At 48.8% G+C, this 12,616-nt stretch overlaps 1 long non-coding RNA gene across 1 annotated transcript in view; it reads left to right on the plus strand.

The window, feature by feature from the left end:
* Positions 1 to 484: 484 nt before the first annotated feature.
* The window catches only part of LOC134947833 (uncharacterized), a 55,623-nt gene continuing 43,491 nt past the window's right edge, over positions 485 to 12,616 (plus strand). Inside the window, exon 1 of the long non-coding RNA XR_010182806.1 lies at positions 485 to 589. This is a non-coding gene — a long non-coding RNA (uncharacterized LOC134947833). The remainder of the gene's footprint in view (positions 590 to 12,616) is intronic.

The raw sequence follows: 12,616 nt of genomic DNA on the forward strand, positions 1-12,616 counted from the left end.
CCCAGCATGATCACCTCCAGGAGGGACAGAATGCTCTGCTCCTGGACTTCCCTCTTAATTTATGATTGCCATCACCTGTGCTAAAACACCTTTCTTATTCATTTACCTGTTCAAAACAGGTGATGGCAATCATAAATTAAAAGCAAGTTCTGGAGCAGAGCATTTTGTCCCTCCTGGAGAGGGTCATGTTGGGAGGTATGTATCATTTAGGTGACCTGCGCGTGTGCACTGGCCCGAAAATCAGGAAAATGCGATTGCATGGCAAGTGCAATCAATACTGAATAAAGTCCAAAGTCCAATGTCACATAAGTGCCTAGTTGTAGCGGTGGGATATGCATATGACAGTTTAGCCATGGTTAACAATGGAGTTTAATTGACAGTATACTGTGTGGGGGCTTAGCCTATGAGATGTGGGTGGGTGGGATCAAGGATTGATTGTAGAAGGCTGATCCCTCTTTCCGTTTTGATGTTCCTGCAGGTTTACATCATTCTGCTGCGACTGTCTTTCCCTCCTTGCCAGCTTCTCCATATGACGTATCTTATACTGAGGAGAAGGTGGAACAGTCTTGAGATTGGACATTGTTACACAGTAAGTATGACCCTGCTATGCCTCATTATTGTGGTTCAGGCTCACCGCATAGCGCCAGTAGCAGCTTGTTGGGTTCTCCAGCTCACTGGCGCAAGCTGAATCATTACTTTGCCCAGCATTGGAATGGATAAGGTGGGGTCTCCCAATTACAACGCCTGGCTTGGCAGCATGTTGGTATTTGCAGCTCACTAATTATAGACCTGATAGCAAAGTCTGTGGCGCTGTAACTGGGGATTCAGGATAGGCATATGTGGTCATATCTGTAGCTGGCCCAGGCTCTCTAGTACAGGGACTGCATATAGACTATGTACTGCCATGCTGTTTTTTTAATTATCCTTACTAATACTAGCAATGCTTCTCATGGTAAGGGCGCAGCTCTATGTTCTATTAATGTTTTAAATAATGAATTCATAAGTGTAACATGCAGAGCCGGCCCTAGCTATAGGCAGTCTAGGCAATTGCCTAGGGCATCTGCCTTCACCTAGGGGCTGGCTCAGGTACATTGGGGTTCCATGGGGGGCACCCATTGTTCGGCGGTGGCTCTGCTCTTGCATATCTGAGCAGAGCCATTTGCGGTAGTGCCGGAGTGGGTATAGAGAGTGGACGGGTATGGCTTTGTGGTGCCGTCGCTGCCGAGGGGCAGTCTGGGACTTCCAGCAACATCGGCTGTCCCTAACAAAAATGGCTGCCGCTCTGGGAGGAGGGCAGCTGCACATGCCCGGCAGCAGCAGCTCCTCCTCCCATGGTCCTTTGCGAAGTCAGTTAGACTCCGGGCACTGCGCCACCACTGTCGGAGCTCTGAGCCACCTTCTACCCTGCACCGCAAAGCAGCAGCAGCATTACTGGGGCGGACAAGGTTAGTTCCAAAACCAAGTTGGAGAAGGGATCTCTGACGTCACCAGGGGGAGGAGCCATGTCACCAGGGGGAGGAGCCATTCCCAAACAGGGTACCCAAAATGTACCCTCGCGGGCTCGCTTCGCTTGCCACGCTTCTGACTCGGCTTCGCTCGCTACCGGGTTACTAAAGGTAGCAGTTGGTGGCATGGATAGTAGAACTATCCCGCTGGCCTAGCTCCTCCCTCTTGTGTCATGGCTCCTCCCCCTGACATGAGAGGTCCTTTCTCCAACTTGATTCTAGCATCTACTGGGCGGACAAGGCCAGCACTATTTTTATTTAAAACCAGTAAGGCACTTATTCATTAATTTTTCTGCTGCGGGGTACACTGGGCTCCACAAGGATAGACATTGGGGTGTAGAGTAGGATCTTGATCCGAGGCACCTACAGGCTCAAAGCTTTGACTGTTCCCAGAATGCACAGCGCCGCCTCCTCTATAACCCCGCCTCCCTGCACAGGAGCTCAGTTTTGTAGTTGATGTTGCAGTAAGCAGGCACATAACAGAGGGGTTGCTCCAGGCAGCCCTAAGAAGAGCTTTTTTTGAAGAAAAAAGTGAAGACTATAAGGGCAGCAGCGGTGGTAAATGTCAGAAGACATTCACTGCTGCAGCTCCAGCTCTCCCCAGCGGCGCTGTACACTCCCGAGCCCTGGTTGCTGGGTAACTACAGCAGGAGGCTCCGGTTTTCTTCACAGTCAGGCACACACGACGGGGGCTCTCCGGGATCGCGTGGCCGCGCTTCGGGAGGTGGTGAGTGGGTCCCGCTTGCGGGACCCGGTCTTTATCGTGATCCGGCGCGGTCAGTGGGAGGCGGGCCGCGCGCGCTGGTGGTGGACACTGTGGCAGTACAGGCGATCCCACTAGATCACCAGGGCATGGGTGCAGATCAGGTTTTCTCTCTAAACCATTTTCAGTAGCCCACAGTACCCGGTGGTTTTGCCAGCAGGGTATAAGGCTTAGACCTGAAGCCCCTCCCCCAGCCCCAGGGCGCCATTTCCCGCAAATGTTCCCGCCCTGGAGCTGCATATCTGTCTCTCCCTCACTCCCTGTCAGTGTCTGGGCGCCATTATCTCTCAGCTTCACTGTTCCTGGGACTGCTTGGGCAAATCCTCCTGTGTAAAGCCGCCTGGTTGTCAGTGCTGTGACTTTACATGACACTTAAGTATTCTACCTTCCTTTTTAGACAGTGCTAGTTAAGAAAGAGTGCATTTAGTCAGGGTTTTCTAGTACAATTACCCTGTGATATACATCCAGTTCTTACTGTGCAGTGTTATATCTATTGACTACATAGCTGTATATATAAGCTAGTCCAGTGCAGTATTATTGTTAGTAATAATCTCTGCATTGTACAAACTGTGATTATCTGTGTGTGCAATAGATAGCTGAGTGGTGTCCATTTCGTGTCTTTCACTCAACTTGCTATCCCTGTATTCTATAACCTGAGGGGGCTTGGTGCGTCAGGTTTTATATTGATATAGGATTTACACAAAGATATACTTTAATACGTATTTTTCTCTGTGATTTAGTCACCATATCTCTCCTTTATCTCTGCTAGTGCTGACTACACTGCGCAGGGGTTTGGGTAAGAGGTATTGTGCTGCTGCCAATTGTACTGTGTTACCTGATACTGCAAGTTATATCATGTCTGCTTCTGAGGGTAACGGTTCTGGGGCTGAACACACTACAGGTGTTGCTGAAGCCACAGACCCCTATGAGTAAAATATAGCAGCTGGGGGCTCTGGTTCTGGGGGCTCCTTGCCCCCCAGTGGGACTGTGGCAATGGGGGTACATAATGACCCACCATGGGCCGCTTTTTCCACGCTTCTACATACGCTAGTTAATAAACTAACACCCCCTATGGGACCCCCTATGCCGGTACAGCCGTATGTGGTCCCTGCAGCTAACCCGCCGTGGGCGGACGATTTATCTGCTCAATTGAGGAAGTTGAACCAGTCCCTGACTACTAAAAAGTCTGACCATCGCTCGCCTAAGCCCAAGGGGTCCTCTAAGCAAGCTCTTTTCTTCTCACAATCCACTGCTGTCACTGACACCTCGTCTGATGAAGACGGCACTTACACTGACCCCACAGGTTCTGACTCGGATACGGCTGATGGGGAGGGTAGTTCACATGTGGATGTTCCTGATCTTTTGGAGGCTATTAAGTTGATTCTGCAGATTACGGATGATCCCGAGCCATCCGTCCCTCCTAAGAAACCAGATAGGTTCAAGCGTCAGAAGGTGGTTAAACAAGTTTTACCTCACTCTGACCACCTAGTGGATATACGTCAGGAACCCTGGGAAAACCCGGGTACGAAGTTTGTGCCTGAAAAGAAGATGCTGGCTCGCTATCCCCTCGCACCAGAGCTGTCTAAGAACTGGGAAACGCCTCCTCCAGTAGACTCACATGTGGCTAGGATGGTGGTTTCCTCAGCTCTACCTGTCACTACCGTCACATGTCTAAAAGAGCCTACGGATAAATGTGTGGAGGGTTGACTGAAAGCGATTTACACCCTCACGGGTGCTGCACAAAGGGCCACTATTGCAGCAACATGGGCTGCAGAGGTTATTGAAGCATGGGCCTTGGAGTGAGAAGCTGAAATCTCTTCTGACCATGCTAGACAATGCTTGTCATATATTGTCACAGCTTCTCGCTATATTAAACAGGCGGCTTCTGATGCCGGTATCCTAGCAACCAAGGCCTCTACTACGTCAGTCCTGGCTCCCCGGATATTGTGGCTGAGATCCTGGTCTGTGGATCTGCACTCTAGAAAAACCCTGGAGGTACTCCCTTTCAAGGGAGATATTCTGTTTGGGGAGGACTTAAATAAGATTGTGGCTGACTTGGCTACTGCCAAAACTGCCTGTCTGCCAAGTACCGCTCCTTCTGTGTCGAAGGCTAAAGGTACTTCCTTTCGCCCCTTTCATCCTTCAGGTAAAGCAAAAGGTCAGGCGTACAACAAGCAGGCCCGCACTTCCAAAGCCCAAAAGAGCCTGGGCGGCCCGTCAGCCAGCTTCCAAGACCGATAAGCCTGCCACATGATGGGGCGGGCCTCCCCCTGGGGGATCCCAGGGTGCGGGGCCGGCTTCTAGGGTATTCCCAGGAATGGTTGAAGACCACTTCAGATGCCTGGGTACGGGAAGTCGTCACTCGAGGTTACGCCATAGCCTTCAAAAACCGACCCCCTCATCGATTTTGTCGAACAGACGTCCCATTGGACCAGACAAAGGCAAACACTCTACATTCAGTGGTACAGACCCTCCTGGATACAGGACAGGTGCCTGTACAGGTGCCTCTTGCGCAGAGGGGCCGGGGGTACTATTCTCCGCTGTTTCTAGTCCCGAAACCGAATGGGTCCTCCCGGCCCATTCTCAACCTCAAGGCATTGAACAAATTTGTGAAGGTTTCCAAGTTCCGTATGGAAACCCTTCGCTCTATAGTTCTGGCCTTGGAACCTGGGGACTACATGGTCTCTCTGGACATACAGGATGCTTACCTGCATATTCCTATAGCAGAGTCGCATCAGCAATACCTCAGGTTTGGCAACCTCCATTACCAGTTTTGGGCGTTACCTTTTGGTTTAACTACGGCTCCGCGAGTCTTCACCAAAGTCATGGCGGTGATGACGGTGGTACTCCGCCGTCAAGGGGTCAGGATACTGCCGTATCTGGACGACTTGTTAATCCTGGCAAATTCCCCAGAAATTCTCCTGCATCATCTGGATATGACTGTCCGGTTTCTACAAGCCCTACGGGTGGCTCATCAACTGGAAGAAATCCTCCCTGGTAACTGCTCAGAGCATGGTGCACCTGGGAGCGCTATTGGACACTCACAACCAGCGGTTGTTCTTGTCTCAGGAGAAAGTCCTGAAGCTTCAGGACAGGATTCGTTGCTTCCTTTCTCGTCCGCAAGTGTCGATACATTCGGCGATGCAGGTGCTGGGCCGCATGGTATCAGCATTCGACATGGTGGAGTATGCTCAATTCCATTCTCGCCCCCTCCAGAAACTGATTCTAGCCAAGTGGGACGGCCTGCCTCACCGGATCAGGTCTCACATGATCTCATTGACTCCGGAGGTCCGTCTGTCGCTGCTCTGGTGGCTCCAGGACCGACAATAGTGCAGGGGCCGTCCATTCTGGATATCCAACTGGGTCCTGTTGACGACAGATGCCAGTCTAAGAGGTTGGGGTGCGGTGCTGGAGCAACACTCCCCTCAGGGTCGGTGGACCAAGGAGGAATCCCTCCTCTCGATCAACATTCTGGAATTGCAGGCAGTCTTCAATGCGTTGAACCTGGCCCAGCATTTAATTCAGAACCATCCTGTTCAAGTACAGTCGGACAATGCCGCCACAGTGGCTTACATAAATCATCAAGGCGGTACTCGAAGCCGTTTGGCAATGAAGGAAGTCTCACGGATTCTACATTGGGCGGAACGCCATCTACCGGCCATATCGGCAATATTCATTCCAACTATGTTGCGGGCCCGGAAACCGGCTTCGGCTCGGATTTACTATAGGGTCTGGCATTCTTACTTTGTTTGGTGCGCATCTAACGATTATGACGCTTCCAAGTTTAGTATAGCCAAGTTGTTGGCTTTTCTTCAGCAGCGCCTGGACTTAGGCCTGCGTCTGGCCTCCCTCGAGGTTCAAATATCTGCCTTGTCGGTGTGGTTTCAGAGAAAAATTGCGACCTTACCTGATGTGCATACCTTTACTCAGGGTGTGTTGCGTATCCAACCTTCATATGTCCCGCCTGTGGGTCCTTGGGACTTGGCAGTTTTGGAGGCGTTACAAGAGTCTCCGTTTGAACCTCTTGGTTCAGCTGATCTTAAGTGGCTTTCCCTTAAGGTGGTGTTTCTGCTGGCTATTGCCTCAGCTAGAAGAGTGTCGGATTTGGGTGCCTTGTCCTGTAGTTCCCCATATCTGATATTTCACCGTGATCGGGCGGTTCTTAGGACTCGTCCCGGATACTTACCTAAGGTGGTTTCTTCGTTCCACCTTAACCAGGAGATTGTAGTTCCGGCACTTGTTTCTCCTGATCTGTCTTCCAAAGAGAGGTCTTTGGATATGGTACGGGCTCTCCGTATCTATGTGAAGAGAACAGTTTCTGTTAGGAAATCTGATTCTCTCTTTGTGCTGTTTGGATTTCACAAACGGGGCTGGCCTTCTCACAAGCAAACTTTGGCCAGATGGATTAGAATGGTGATTGCACATGCTTATGTGAGGGCTGGCCTCTCGGCTCCTTCTCACATTACGCGCCATTCTACTCAGTCTATGGGACCTTCTTGGGCGGCCCGCCGTGGTGCGACCCTTGAACAATTGTGCAAGGCGACTACGTGGTCATCTGTGAACACGTTCATAAGGTTCTATGCCTTCGATACTGCCGCTTCCCAGGATGCTTCCTTTGGACGTAGGGTTCTTGTGCCCGCTGCAGTGCCCCCTATGGGACCTTCTTGGGCGGCCCGCCGTGGTGCGACCCTTGAACAATTGTGCAAGGCGACTACGTGGTCATCTGTGAACACGTTCATAAGGTTCTATGCCTTCGATACTGCCGCTTCCCAGGATGCTTCCTTTGGACGTAGGGTTCTTGTGCCCGCTGCAGTGCCCCCTTGATGAAGTTTGACGGACGAAACGCGTTGGATGTACCTCTAACTGACCCTCCATTTTTAAGATAAGCACCATTCTCTTATTTTATTAGATTATTGCTCTGTATTTACATGTTTTGTACTTTTTATACTTTTTAGCCTTATCTTGATATTTTATTATTATAATATATTATTATTTTAATAATATCCCATGCTTTTGAGATCTTAACCCCCTTTTTTATAAATAAATGTAATTTTATCTTTTTATCTGAACGTATCTTGCCACTTCTTCATACTTATTTTAAATCCATTTGACACTGTTGGTCGCTGGCGCCCCCACCCCCCCTGTTTTTATATATATACATATACATATACATATATATATATATATATATATATATGTAATGTGTATTCGGCACTCCTCAGGGATATTGCGATCTGCTTGGTTTCTTCTTAGGCTGACAGTTGCTGTATATACATATGCCTGCAGGGGCGGATGCACTGACTGCTAACAAGCAAAAGTATGTTTTATAAAAAAAAGCAACTAGCATTACTAATGTGAGGCATATGTGTAAGGTGCATTACTGTGTGGAATTATGTGTATTATGGGCATTACTAGTGAGGGGCATATGTGTAAGGTGCATTACTGTGTGGAATTATGTGTATTATGGGCATTACTAGTGAGGAGCATATGTGTAAGGTGCATTACTGTGTGGCATTATGTGTATTCTGTGCATTATTAATGTGGGGCATATGTGTAAGGTGCATTATGTCAGGCTCTGGAGCCTTACCTCCGGTGGGTGCTTCCGCGGGATACCGTCCCGCTGGTTGGTGCGGCTACGGCGGCAGGGAACTGCTGGCGGCGGGTCCTCCTGGACGGATGTGCGGCTGCCAAGGGCCGAGGGTCTGGAGAGCCGGGTGCTGCGGCGGAGATCGCTGCGGTAAGGTACTCTGGTGGTGACACAGTATAGTGTGTCAGAGACAGAAGCTGGCTAAAGCTGTGTGCTAACAGCTAAGTATTTCTCCTGTGCTGGGGGCAGCCATGTTGGAGACCAGAGCATTACCAATGAAGTTCCCAATCTGTGTCCAGCCAATCCTGCGTGTTCTCCCCTTACAAAAGGGGGCTGGCTCAGAGGGAGAGTGCCAGTGCTTCAGGTTACCTCCTTGTGAAAGGTTCTCCAGCTCTGTGCTCCCAGGTTACTTCTGGTTCCCTGATCCTGGTTGCTCTCATCCATCGGTTACCTAAACGTTGCTGCAGTCCTGCTGTCTAAGTCCGTTGTCACTCTTGGAAGCGCTCACGGGGTCCCCCGTCGTAGAGGAGCTCCAGGTGCTAACGGCGGTTCCCGCAGACGTCTTCATTTCTTCAAAGTCCAAGTTCTTCAGCCTCGTCTTTCAATCACAAACCACAGTCTTCATTTCTTCAAAGTCCAAGTTCTTCAGCCTCGACTTTCAATCACAAACAACAGTCTTTATTTCTTCAAAGTCCAAGTTCTTCAGCCTCGACTTTCAATCACAAACCACGTCTTCATTTCTTCAAAGTCCAAGTACTTCAGCCTCGTCTTTTAATCATAAAACACAGTCTTCAGTCCTTCTTTACCGGAGTTCTTCAGCTTCACTCTTCAAGTCATATAAGCATAGACTCTAATTCTTCCAGTTTCTTCAATTTCTCCAATATTCGTGTACAGCCTGATTATTCATTAAAACTGCAGTTATCTTCCTACGAAGTCCTCCTTTTCTTTACATCCTCCGGCCAACGTTAACACTTAGTTTAGCTTCCACCCCATGAGGAGGAATTACATTCAGCCACCTGGTTTACTCTCCTCACAGGTAGCTGTCTCTTCAGCCAAAACTCGGTTGTCGGAACCCCAACCTACGCCGAGCGTGACACATTACTGTGTGGCATTATGTGTATTATGGGCATTACTAATGTGGGGCATATGTGTAAGGTGCATTACTGTGTGGAATTATGTGTATTATGGGCATTACTAGTGAGGGGCATATGTGTAAGGTGCATTACTATGTGGAATTATGTGTATTATGGGCATTACTAATGAGGGCCATATGTGTAAGGTGCATTACTGTGTGGCATTATGCAGGGTTGGACTGGCTCACAGGGGCACAAACCATTGTCTGAGGTTTGCTGGGTTAGATGCAGAACTAGCAGCGGTGCTAGGGGGATCCAGTCAAAATCTTGCCTAGGGTATCAAATGGGCTGGGGCCGGCTCTGGTAACATGGCTGTAAATATAATGCTGTTATTGACCAAATGTCTGTCTTTCTTGCACAGATATGAGAATTTGGAACGGAGCGCTGTCAGTTTTCATCATATCGACAGCATTGCTTGCCGTAGTTGTTGTTTACAGGAGGTTGTTACTAACAACCTACATATGGTGTAACTGATTACTATTACATTATTAATAGTAACAGATGTTCTGGGTGGCAGATACGTGTATATTTGTATATATGTACAGCCTTCTCCATGGGCAGATTTAGCCTTACATATAGACCTGTGCCCTATTGCCAGCTGAGGAGGACAGCGTCACCACAACCCTGTGATTACAGTAAAACCTGAATCACTATGGAACAGTTTGAGTGATGTCAATTATTCCATGGAGAAGTCGTATACATGATAGTAATAGTAGGAGATGTACGTCTATAGTATACCTCCCAACTGTCCTGATTTTAGCGGGATTTTCCCATTTTTTGGGACTGTCCCACTGGCCTACCTGTGGGCCGCAGTGTCCAGCGGTGGTGGTGGGGGGGCATTTAGGCCCCCTGTCACTCAGCAGTGAATAGATACTGTGCACACTGCGTCTAATTAAGGGAGAAAGAGAGCCTGTGGGCATTGCCACAGAGGCGTGGCTCGTGATTGCAGCATTCCAGTGAAGCCATGCCCCCTTTTATATAGGCCATGCCCCCTTTTTGGGCACACACGCTGCTTCTGCTCTTTATAATGTTGGGAGGTATGCTGTAGTACTGTATATAAGAATCAATACATGCAGCACCAGTCCAGTTGCTTTAATACAATCTCCTTTTATTAAGTGCAGACAGTCTTACAAAGATAAAGAGAAAAGCAGTTAAAGAGAAACATAATATCATCACAGAGAGAAAAGACAATATATTACACTGCTCCTCACCTCTATAGGGGGAATACAAGTGTTTTGCACACCGGCAGCCACTAGATGGCGCCCGACAGAGCATATCCCATTCGGGAGTGCACAGCTGCCGCTGCTGACATTACTGTTATGTTGTTCCATCATTCTGATGAGCTGGTAATTAGTATATGATATATTGGAATCAGTACGAGATCCCGCCGGACGGGATCCCGGTGGTCAGAATACCGACACCGGGATCCCGAGCGCCACAATCCCGACAGGGGGGGCGAGCGCAACCCAGCCCCTTGCAGGCACGGTGCCTCGCTATGCTTGGCACACTAATTTATTCTCCCTCTATGGGTGTCGTGGACACCCACAGAGGGAGAATATGTCGTGATTCTGCTGGTTGGGATCCCGGTGTCGGTATTTCAACCGCCGGGATCCCACCCGGCTGGATCTTGACTGCATCCTGATATATTAGGTGGGCTAAATAAGTGACAGGTGCACAAATAAAACCCTGCTTGAAGCCACGCCCCTTGGGGGCGGGAGGCAATCAAGCAAACATGATGGTAGGCTTCATGGGAGCCGAAATAGCCAAAGTAGGGGCGTCCAGTAATGTGTGTGTGAGGCTCTGTGCCCACTCCCAGCAGTATTAACACACTGATACACTGCCTATCTCCAGTACAAAGGCTGGCTGGGACTTGTAGTTCAGTGGCATCTGAGAATCCTAGTTTCCCTGTGTAACATCTGACTCCACATTGGGGAAATAAGCCATAATGCCCTTCTTAACATAGTTGCCTGTCACCTGCTGTCGTGTGCTGGTTCGGTGTGACCGGTCACTGGGTGAGGGCTGTGAGATTATACTGGGACCTATGGTGCAGAGGCATAGCATACTTGGGGAGACAAGCAGGAGAGCACAAATTCAAGTAAGCTAAAGAACCTTGCCCTGCCCCTCCCCTTACCCTAACCATTACCCCCCCACACACACACAGCCTAACCCTAACTGTTCCACCACTTGCAGCATAACCCTACTCTTCCACTGCTCTCGCGGAGCGATGGGGGGGCCCTTTCAAAATCTGGCTATGGGGCCTACAAATGTCTAGTTACACCCCTGGCTTAGGATATAATTAATGAGGGACAGTATTGTTTAAACTTAGCCCCGCAGTGATGGAATATCTCAACAACAAGGCCAGTTGGGGGCTAATGTATGTCAACAATATTTGCTGCTCTGCAATGCAGTAAAGCATGAGTATCAATCCACAGGCAGTAAAAAAGTTGATGAAAGAGAATAGTATGGGCTAGAGTTGGTCCAAGGCTTATTATTATGTGCTCGCCACACACACAGAATTGGCTGGCCATGCCTCATTCAAACATTCAGAAACCCCCTTCTAGAATGCTTGTGTTAGCCTTTGCTGTTAGGACATACTTGTAGTGTACCTTGTAATTCATTTCTCCACCAAAGAACAACATGGACGTTGGAGGAAATGTTTGGTCATAGGAGTCTCGCAAGAGATAATATCAGGGTTGGGGCCGTTATAAGTATTATTATTATTATTATTATAATTATTATTAAATTTTTAGGTTTTCATGCACCAAAGGGTTCATGACTGACTGGCAATGCTGTAAGTTGCTAGTTACTACTCCCAGTCAGTATCACAGAGAAACTGAACATGGTGTCCCACAGACTGTGGGGATATAGAAACATCCTTCTCAAAGATCAAGGCTAAGCAGGAGAACCCCAGGAATTATTTTCACCAGAGTTCCAAAAAAGGGTTTAACTAAAACTTTTTGGGCCTCAAATGTTTATAGAAAAAAAAAATCTGTATGTGGCACTGAACACAGTCTTGTCACTGTTTGTCCATGCTACTATTGATCATCAGCCACTAATCTCAGTTAGGGGGAAAAGGCACAGGCCCTCATTCCGAGTTGTTCGCTCGTTGCCGAGTTTTGCTATATTGCGATTAGTCGCTTACTGCGCATGCGCAAGGTTCGCAGAGCGCATGCGGTTAGTTATTTTACTCAAAAGTTAGGTATTTTACTCACGGCATAACGAGGATTTTTCATCATTCTGGTGATCGGAGTGTGATTGACAGGAAGTGGGTGTTTCTGGGCGGAAACTGGCCGTTTTATGGGTGTGTTCGGAAAAACGCTGCCGTTTCTGGGAAAAACGCGGGAGTGGCTGGAGAAACGGGGGAGTGTCTGGGCGAACGCTGGGTGTGTTTGTGACGTCAAACCAGGAACGAAACTGACTGAACTGATCGCAGTGGCAGAGTAAGTCCCGAGCTACTCAGAGACTGCAAATAAATTTCTATTCGCAATTATGCAAATCTTTCGTTCGCAAATTCTGCAAAACTAAGATTCACTCCAAGTAGGCGGCGGCTTAGCGTGTGCAATGCTGCTAAAAGCAGCTAGCGAGCGAACAACTCGGAATGAGGGCCACTGTTGGCAGAGCCGTAACT

This window comes from Pseudophryne corroboree, chromosome 8, assembly GCF_028390025.1.
Source record: "Pseudophryne corroboree isolate aPseCor3 chromosome 8, aPseCor3.hap2, whole genome shotgun sequence".
Classification (NCBI taxonomy): Eukaryota; Metazoa; Chordata; class Amphibia; order Anura; family Myobatrachidae; genus Pseudophryne; species Pseudophryne corroboree.